This window comes from Bison bison, unplaced genomic scaffold (assembly GCF_000754665.1).
Source record: "Bison bison bison isolate TAMUID 2011002044 unplaced genomic scaffold, Bison_UMD1.0 scf7180017864380, whole genome shotgun sequence".
Classification (NCBI taxonomy): Eukaryota; Metazoa; Chordata; class Mammalia; order Artiodactyla; family Bovidae; genus Bison; species Bison bison.
In genome coordinates, this window is record NW_011494952.1 from 3,676,402 (window position 1) to 3,687,309 (window position 10,908).

Genomic DNA, 10,908 nt, shown 5'->3' on the forward strand with positions numbered 1-10,908 from the left:
ATTGGAAGAGACCCGATGCTGGGAAAGATTGAAGGCATGATGAAAAGGGGACAACAGAGGATGAGATGGTTGGATGGCATCACCGACTTGATGAACAGGAGTTTGAGCAAGCTCTGGGAGTTGGTGATGGACAAGGAAGCCTGTCATGCTGCAGTCCATAGGGTTGCAAAGAATCGGACACAACTGAGCAACTGAAGTGAACTGAATGACATATTTTCAGCATTTGGAAAGGTAATCAGGAGACCCTGTGAGACCTGGACATCAGGTTTGAGCAATCATACCAGGTCCATCTGAGGCAGAACCACATTTCAAGCAATGAGGTCTTATGCGTTAGAAAATTCATTCCAGTTAGAAGTCCCATAAGGTCAGGAATCATGTCTGGTGTATTCACAACTGTATGCCTAAGCTATTACCAAGAGTGGCTTGTGAGAGGTTTATTTACCACCTGACTCTCCATTAGTTGCTATCAGGATACTCTACATTCCAAATTAAATAATTCCAAATTAATTAATCAGTATTTGCAAAGTTTCTAACTCATACTTTATAAAAGTTTCCTGAAGTGTTTAAGGTATTATCTAAACAGATTCCAACTCTATTTTTAAAAGGGGAAATATTTAGAAAGTGTAGAAAGCAGTTAGAAAAATGGCATGCTTTCCTAAGCATAGCATTTATTTAGCAAAATAAGATCAATAGATATAATTTAAGAGAAGAAAAATAAGCCATTAAAACAAAGCCATTAAGAAAATATGTACTGCTTTTGAGTAATGTAGGTGAGAAAGGAATTGACCCCAATTAAGTTAAATGATAAACTTAACATTAAGAATAATTGGTTGATTGAATTTTCAGGAAAGAATAATGTTTTCAGGATAATGATTCTGTTTATCTTTATTCTGCAGTTATTTTCATAATTTTTTCTATTTTATTATTCTTCTGTAACTTAGCAATTGCTAAGTGAAGTGATAAATTCTATAAATACATAAAGGGAATGACCTTTCTCAAATATAGAAACCATGGAGGAGTTTCAGCTTCTGTCAAAAACCCAGCATCTCTTTCAACATGTCTAAGATTCAAAAGTTTAATTTTCCTATTTGACATTTCAGATCTGTATTATTTCCTATACCTTGTTAAATAATATGACTCTTGCTAGAATTATACCCTTGCTAAAAGAAAATTCAAAGGGTTTGACTCTTTATCTCTTGGACTTTAGCCTAAATTAATGAGAGATTTAGGTATTAGACATGGAGTCACAAAACTCAAAACCAGAGTACAAAATAATTCAAAAATTAAGGATGTTAATGCCCTCTTTTATATTTTAAGCTAAACATCTTGAAAATAAATTCCCCTTAATCAATAGTGTAATAATGAGAATGATGCTTGTGCTACAGTCATATATGATTAATTTTAGAGTAAATCAATTTTACAAAATTTATTAGAAATAGAACTAATAAAATTACTGTGCTATTATCATATTAGTATATGATAATTAAAGAGAAAATGAGCATATCAAATTTAAAGGATGAAAACATGATATATCTGTAAAGATTAATAACTTACAAGAGAATCACTAATTTCTTTAAACAGTTTTGGTTTATTAAAAGCTAGAAGTGTGAAATGACTAGCACTCATTTCATATTGACCTATTTTAGAAAAAAATCAAGTTGATTATTAGGAAAGCAAATGAAAGCCAACAGAAATAATCTATCCTAATTGATGGTTACTTAATTTTGACTGGTTATTCTTGCTAGACATTTGTACGAAATTATTAATATTGAAAGTACTTCAATAATTTAGCCAAGTATTTGAAACAAGTTATTTTAATGATACATGAAAGACATCTTGTTAACATTCTGGAATGAATAACTTTATTCATACAATCATAAATATGATGATCATAATAATAGACTCAGATTTGTAGTCTCATTTTTTAAATTGATTACTATGGCATCAGACTGACATTTTATCTAATTTTGTATAACCTTTTGATATTAACCTTGTTAATTTGGGGTTTATTGCCACAGAATTATAATGATGCTGAGGAATTACTTAATTCAACATACAGAAATTTACAAATTCTCTATGGAAGTATTGAGGCTGATGGTGAAGGTAAAGGTGGCAAGTCTTTTGCTGTACTTTCCATTTGAAAAATTAGATATGTAAAATCAAGCAGGTAAAATCCTACGCTGGCTATACTTCTAATGGAAATCTTTCTCTAATAAAACCTGAAAATGAATTTAACAACACTGAGGCTGACTCTTTTTTTTTTTAATTTTTAAACTTTACATAATTGTATTAGTTTTGCCAAATATCAAAATGAATCCATCACAGGTATACATGTGCTCCCCCTCCTGAACCCTCCTCCCTCCTCCCTCCCCATACCATCCCTCCAGATTGTCCCAGTGCACCAGCCCCAAGCATCCAGTATCGTGCATTGAACCTGGACTGGCATCTCGTTTCATACATGATATTACACATGTTTCAATGCCATTCTTCCAAATCTTCCCACCCTCTCCCTCTCCCACAGAGTCCATAAGACTGTTCTATACATCAGCGTCACTTTTGCTGTCTCGTACACAGGGTTATTGTTATCATCTTTCTAAATTCCATATATATGCGTTAGTATACTGTATTGGTGTTTTTCCTTCGGGCTTACTTCACTCTGTATAATAGGCTCCAGTTTCATCCACCTCATTAGAACTGATTCAAATGTATTCTTTTTAATGGCTGAGTAATACTCCATTGTGTATATGTACCACAGCTTTCTTATCCATTCATCTGCTGATGGGCATCTAGATTGCTTCCATGTCCTGGCTATTATAAACAGTGCTGCGATGAACATTGGGGTACACGTGTCTCTTTCCCTTCTGGTTTCCTCAGTGTGTATGCCTAGCAGTGGGATTGCTGGATCATAAGGCAGTTCTATTTCCAGTTTTTCAGGAATCTCCACACTGTTCTCCATAGTGGCTGTACTAGTTGGCATTCCCACCAACAGTGTAAGAGGGTTCCCTTTCCTCTACACCCTCTCCAACATTTATTATTTGTAGACTTTTGGATCGCAGCCATTCTGACTGGTGTGAAATGGTACCTCATAGTGGTCTTGATTTGCATTTCTCTGATAATGAGTGATGTTGAGCATCTTTTCATGTGTTTGTTAGCCATCTGTATGTCTTCTTTGGAGAAATTCTATTTAGTTCTTTGGCCCATTTTTTGATTTTTCTGGAGTTGAGCTGGAGGAGTTGCTTGTATATTTTTGAGATTAGTTGTTTGTCAGTTGCTTCATTTGCTATTATTTTCTCCCATTCTGAAGGCTGTCTTTTCACCTTGCTGATAGTTTCCTTTGATGTGCAGAAGCTTTTAAGGTTGATTAGGTCCCATTTGTTTATTTTTGCTTTTATTTCCGATATTCTGGGAGGTGGGTCATAGAAGATCCTGCTGTTATGTATGTCAGAGAGTGTTTTGCCTATGTTCTCCTCTAGTGAGGCTGACTCTTGAGAGACAAGTGACTCTTGGTCAAGAGCTCTATCTTAAAAGCTAGATTTTGCTTTAAATTTGAAAAGAAAAATTGCTGCTTCTTCTTGAAAGAAAAAAAATTACTTTCTCAGTGGATAAATTAATATATTTGTTTTTTGGCAAGTGCAGCTGTACCACAGTGCAGTAAAGGGAGGTGTTTTATTTAAAAGACTTGGAACTGTCACAACCCCTGAGCTCCTGGCTGATTAATGCATCATTTATAAACTACGACAACTGGGTACGGAAGGCAGGAGAACAAGTGGCCCAGCAGGATCTTCAATACTAGGCGTCTTTTCCTTCTCACTCTCTTCTTTACATTTAACCGTCTACATGTCCAACACGACTTAGAACTTTCGGACTCACAGTTGGAAAGAGAAACAGTAGCAAGAACTTTTCATATATTTCTATTGAAATTGATGAACATGAGGAGATGGCCATTGGTGAAATCATGAATTGCAACCTGGGTGAAACCTTTGCCAATACTGTAAGTAGTCAATTCATGCCCTTCAGTAAATGTTGTCACCAAAAAGGTCACATCAGAAATTGACTTTGTGAAATGTTCTTTTATCAGATATAGGAATTGCACCCCAAAATGCCTTTAGTAGTATATATCAATGTTCATACAAGTACATAATAAGTGAAAGCTAGCAATTTATCATATTACTAAAGATCTTTAGGAAGAGATTGCCAGTATGCCCTGGTTGCATATTAACTGTACCTAATAAGGAGTAAATTCTTTTGCTATTTTTATAACATTTTATAATCATTATGTGGCTCAGCTGGTAAAGAATCTGCCTGCAATGCAGCAGACCTGGGTTCGATTCCTGGGTTGGGAAGATCCCCTGGAGAAGGGAAACGCTACCTACTCCAGTATTCTGGCCTGGAGAATTCCATGGATATAGTCCATGGGGTCGCAAAGAGTCGGACCCGACTGCGACTTTCACTTCACTTCATAATCATTACCTTATTTTAATCCTCTTCTATAAAATTGTGGACTAGAACTAGATAGATAATTTCTAACAACTTGTTTTAATTTCTAAAATTCTGTGATAAATCTTTTTTGTTCTGAAAGTCCTATGATCCATTTTAGCAATAGTCACAGAAATTCTGACCTAATAAGCCATAAAGAATCAACATCAACCTAGATCTCTTTTTTGCTAACACTGTTACAGGATAGATTTTACTTTGTATGGTAGGAAAACATAGTATAGCATCTATCTTATACATTTGGTGATAATTACTTAATCATTCTCCAATTCAAAATACATGTTGTAAGATCTTCTATTTACTTAACAAATCTAACCTGGCATTCTATTAAAATAAATTTTCTGGACCACCTACAATTTTTTCAGGGGGAAATATTTTGTTTGAATGATAAAAGTTGATTAACATGCTCAGTTTGAATAAAAAAGGTGATTAACATTCTTAATCAACAATTGGTTTCTCCTATTAATGAATTAAGATATAGGGAAAAAAAAGATACACTAAGGGCTTTTAAGAATTTTGAAAATTGTCTCTATAGACATTTTCAACTTATAAAGCTCATTTTTGTTAAACTGCAGTATATTAAAAAGTAACTTAAGACAATCCTGATTTCATTAACCATTATTTTTAATTTTTTTAATCTTATGAATTTGAAACAGTTAATAGAGGCAAATTTAGTTTCAGTAAACAAATGTAATGTTCAAAAGTAGAAACTAATTTCACATTAAGTAATAAAATACATATCATTTTGTATGTAATTTCTATAATTATCTTGAACATAAGAAACTATTAAGCAAAGATGTGAACTAGAATTCAATTAAATAAAAACCATGGAGAAAAATAAGATATTGGGCATTGAGAAGAAAGTTCTTTCAAGAAGGACATCACCTCATTTTTTCTTTTTTTTTGTATTTTATATGTTCATTTTATTTTATAGTATTCACCTTTTCTATTTAATATAAATATCCTTTCTCAGCCCAGCTATATATAAAAGAATATTTTGGTTAGATATTTTTCAAATATGAATCAAGTGTATGATTAGTACATAGAATTCTTCAAAGTTTTAAAGCTACACATTAAGGAAGCTACACATTAAACCTGCAGGTAAAATCTCAGGTTTTATTTATACTATGCTAGGAAGAAAGAGTGACATCATTATGCTAACATCTACAAAGCAAAGAAATGAAAGCCCAAAAGGTGAACATACTGTCAGGACATAAAAAAGAGATGTATATCTGATGACTACATCCTCTAGCATGCACAAATATCCTTTGAAGAACTCAGAACTACATTATTTGAGTTAAAAGTGACTAGTTTCTTGTTGCGGAGAAGGCAATGGGACCCCACTCCAGTATTCTTGCCTGGAAAATCCCATGGACGGAGGAGCCTGGAAGGCTGCAGTCCATGGGGTCGCTGAGGGTCGGACATGACTGAGCGAATTCACTTCCATTTTTCACTTTCTTGCGTTGGAGAAGGAAATGGCAACCCACTCCAGTGTTCTTGCCTGGAGAATCCCAGGGACGGGGGAGCCTGGTGGGCTGCCGTCTAGGGGGTCTCACAGAGTCGGACACGACTGCAGCGACTTAGCAGCAGCAGCAGCAGTTTCTTGTTGATACTATATACTTATTATACTTAAATTTCAACTAAAGAGTTTAGTGAATGTTTTACAAATGAATATTTTTTCTGTAAGTAACAAAGAAATGATTGAAGAAGTAACTCAGAGTTTCATATATAATTATTCATCACATCATCTTCATTACTATGTCAGCACCAGCCAGCATAGCACTTCACTGAAGTAGTACGGAGCCCTGCCCTCCCTGCTTGGCCATTCATAACACAACAAACGGCAAGCCAAAAACAACATTCCCATAAGACCCAGAATGTCTCTCACAAACACCTCTAGTGACCAGTTTGTGGTTGTCATTAACCAGTGCAGAACTGCTCAACATGCTCACACACTCTGCAAAGCGGTCACCGGATTCTCCTGTCTTTAGGTGCCCATAGAAAAGGGCATTTTTACAGGACTCTATGATTCATTCTTTCTAATGTGAGGATGACAATGGAAGATAGGGGTCAAGCCCTTGAAATTCAGAAAGTGGGGGTGAAGGAAAGGCAGATGGAGTTTGAAAACAAAGTTTAATCAGCTTGACTGATATTGGTAAACAAGCCATCTCAATTCTCACCTTGATATCACAAAACTGTCATATTTTCTAAGGCCAAAATAAACTTTATTTCTTCTAAAATTACCTTCGGTTTTACTTTTGTTAGTTACAACTCTTTAACTTACAATAAAATTTCAAAAGCATTAAAGACTTTTTAAAGAGGTTTCATGGTTATAAAAGAAGGTGTGTATAGTTATTTAGCTACTTTAGATGGAAATATTACCACTTCAAGCTGAAATGTTCAAGTCATCCATTCACTGTTACCTGATTTAAATACATTCTTGACTTCTCATAATTTCTCTAATTTTTTTTTTTTTCTGGAGATTGGCATTATACAGGGGAGAATAAACCAATCCAATGGTGTTAATGATACTACTGGTATATATTTGCACATGCTTTACATTTTTCACTTTTACAAATACTGGATCCAAAAAAAAAAAAATCCAGTGAAGCAGAGAAGGGAGAATGACTAATCCTATGTCACAAGTGAGAAAACTTACATTTAAAGAAGTCAAGTGACTTGGCATATAGATAGGTGGCAGGGTTAAGACTATAATGTAAATACCATCTCTTAGTCTGGTACTTGTATCTATCAAAATGGGCTGGGTAATGCTGTAGTGACAAACAATCCCCAGGTCCAGAGGCTCAAAACAACAAAGATGCGTTTCTTGCTCATAATACATGTCCATCACTAGACATCTATGGGTTCTCTAGTTCTCTCACTCTGAAACCCAGGGTATTGTACCATCCATTGTCTGTAAGGTTGCCTGTCACTGGGACACAAGGAAAGAAAATTATATCAAATCACACACTTGCTCTTAAAGCTGCTGGACAGACACTTCTGCTCACGATCCATCAGCCAAAACATGACTCTCAGGCAATTCTGACATACGCTACAATGTGGATGAAACTTGAGGACATTAAGCTATATAAAATAAGCTAACCATAAAATGATAAATAGTGTATGATTCCACTTATATGAGATACCTAGAGTAATCAAAACCATAGAGACAGACAGAAGAATGTGGTTAGCAGGGGCTAGGAGGAGAGAGAATAAGGAATATTTGCTTAATGGGCATAGAGTTTCAGTTTTGCAAGATGAAAAACAGGCAAATCTATGAGCAAGGGTACCAAACCAGAAATATTTTGTGAATGTCACTGATAATAACAGTGCCAGAAGGGCCTTTCAATGAGGTCATCAAGTTCAAAGAGCAAGCTCTATGGGTGATATATTACAGTTCCTACATCAGGAAGAAATTCACTTCATGTCTGGGTATGGCTTCTCTTGAACTATGAACTAAAAACCATGAACTAAAAAGGCAAGTCATTTGTTCCCCAAACATCCAATACACACAGGTAAAATGTGCTCATGGTAACATCAATAACTGTTCCCTGGAGAAAAATGGGAGACACAGCAGTTACTGATATGTAGCAGGTGAGAAATCACAGTAGGCAGATATTGTAAGGATCCTTTATCCCAAGAGGAGAGAAATGTTCCTTGATTAGACCTGAAAGGGGCTTTCCAGTCCATTTATTCTCCATGACTCTCTGTTATAACCTTTTAAAAATTCTGTCTTTCCATTTTCCTTTTTGGACACATTCAAAATGAACATCAGGGAATATGACCTTGTTGGGACATTGAGCAGCTGTTCCTGGTGGCTATATTTACAGAAGGAGAAAGAGATAATACGGTGAGTTTTTCTTAAAATCAAATATGTGCAATTTAAGATTGCTTTTTATTCTGTAATTATTTACTTCTTCTATTTTTTGCTGTTCAAATATCCTTACTCGTGGACTTCAATATAAGCAGCACAGTGGATTTTGTGAATAATATTTTGTTTCCTGAAACCATTAAACATAAATTTGCAGGAACCATAAATTTTGCATAAAACATAACTTTTATAGCATTGCTGAGATCTCCAGAAAGAAAAATCTCTAAGGGACTAAAATCAGAATAATAGTAACCAACCAAACAAAAAACCTTGAGTTGAAACCAGAGCTGTAAGCTATATGTGCACACGTGTATGTACACACACACACACACTCACATACACAAAGGGTTTTGCTGTCAGTGGCAAGTAGAAGGACCTGTACCTGAGATCCTTATAGTAAGCCTGAGAATCTGGCCTAACTGGTCTCAGGTACCTAGAGCCTTTTGGCTCCCAGAAGAAGCAAAGACAAATCCTCTCTAGAAGAAAGTCAAGGCTAGCCGAATTTGAGCACAAACTTCAGTTCTGAAATGACAGAATAGAGAGAACAGAGGAGAGGCAACTTTTGAAGAGTTAATGCTTTAATGAAGAACATAAAACTTACAGGGTGAATATGTATACTTACGGAGATAAAGAAATCAACATTAGAAACATTTCCTTCAAATTGAGGAAGAAAACAAAAATGCCCGATATCACCACTTCAACACTATAATGGCCGCCTGCCTTAGCCACTGCAGTTAAGTCAGGTAAAAAGAATAACAAGAATTAGAAAAGAAAGAAACAAAATTGTTATGATTCACACTTAGTCATCTACATAGAATGCCCGCCCAAACCCATAGTTTATTGGGAATGATAAGAGAATTTAGCATGCTGCCTGCATGCACGCTCAGTCACTTCATTTGTGTCTGTGACCTCATTTACTACAGCCTGCCAGGCTCCTCTGTCCATGGGAATCTCAGGCAAGAATACTGAAATGAGTTGCCGTGCCCTTGAGATCTTCCCAACCCAGGGACTGAACCCGTCTATCCTACGTACTCCTGTATCACAGGAGAATTCTTTACCAATTGAGCGACCAGACAAGCCCTTTAGCATGGTTGCTGCTGCTGCTGCTGCTGCTAAGTCACTTCAGTCGTGTCCGACTCTGTGTGACCCCATAGACGGCAGCCCACCAGGCTCCCCTGTCCCTGGGATTCTCCAGGCAAGAACACTGGAGTGGGTTGCCATTTCCTTCTCCAATGCATGAAAGTGAAAAGTGAAAGGGAAGTCGCTGAGTCGTGTCCAACTCTTAGCGACCCCATGGACTGCGGCCCACCAGGCTCCTCCGTCCATGGGATTTTCCAGGCAGGAGTACTGGAGTGGGGTGCCATTGCCTTTAGCATGGTAGCTGGATATAAAATCAACAGATGAAAATCAGTTTTATTTCTATACACTAATCACAAATAGAATACATATCTTTAAAGCTTTATTTCCAATATCGAGATATAGGAATCTAAAAATGGAACAAAAGATATGGAAGGCTTATGTAGAAAAAACTGTAAAACTTCAGTGAAAGACATTAAAGAAGATCTAAATCTGCAGCATATGTGATGTTCATAGATAGGAATGCCAATATCCTAAATATATCATTTCCTTCTAAATTCAGTGAGATTCTAATAAAAATTCCAACAGGCTTTTTTATTTTGTCAGAACTTGAAAAGCTGATTAAAAATGTTATGTGAGCAGTATCTTGGCCACTTCTGAAAAGAAGACAATGGTGAATATTCATAAGGAGAACCATTAAAGAACCAAAGTAGGAAGAAAAAGGTTTAGCCTAACTCATGGCACTAAGGTACGTAAAGAAAAAAAGTTACCTAGAGAAGGAGCTGGGTCCATTCTGGAAACTAGAGGTCCGTATGAGAGACCATGTAAGGGTGGGTGCAAAGTGGAAGAAGAATTAGAGAAATATTTGAGGAGGTGAGTTTGCAGGTGTATGTCCTCTGTTAAACATAGATGTGTTTGGGTACTATAGCGTGATGCTATTAGATATCCAAATCAGAATTTTTTAAAACATTTTTGTGTAAAACACCTAAAAAAATTTGATCCCTTATGTATATTTTAAGGTGTCATCTGTTATGTTTTAGCAGACATCTAAATAGTTACAAACGATGCAATTGCTGATGTATTGAAAAATTATAATTTAAAATTAAAACATTATATTTACTGTGTCCAATGGAACCCAAAATGCCAAAGACTCAGCCACCATTTAAATACATGAACAACTTCATCTGTAAGTTTTAGTGTTCCTCTTCCTACTTGAACTTGTATTTTTATTCCACTTCCTCCACAAAATTTTGTGCTTGTATAAAATATTTTTATGCTTAAGAGGTCTTTATTGCTCATCCTATCATGTTTCTCTGCCACAAACATACACATGTTAATTGGAATTTTAGATTTCATTGTCAAGAGTTTTCTTTTGGGTTGCATTATTAAAATTATTAGTAGTACCTAGCTGATAAAAACAAAATAAGTTGATTACAGATTATGATGAATCAATATTAAACATCAAA

At 35.7% G+C, this 10,908-nt stretch overlaps 1 long non-coding RNA gene across 1 annotated transcript in view; it reads left to right on the top strand.

The window, feature by feature from the left end:
• Positions 1-10,372, top strand: part of LOC105001235 — a 77,559-nt gene extending 67,187 nt beyond the window's left edge. The window contains exons 2-3 of the long non-coding RNA XR_826836.1: positions 8,270-8,344; positions 10,049-10,372. This is a non-coding gene — a long non-coding RNA (uncharacterized LOC105001235). The remainder of the gene's footprint in view (positions 1-8,269; positions 8,345-10,048) is intronic.
• Positions 10,373-10,908: the final 536 nt, after the last annotated feature.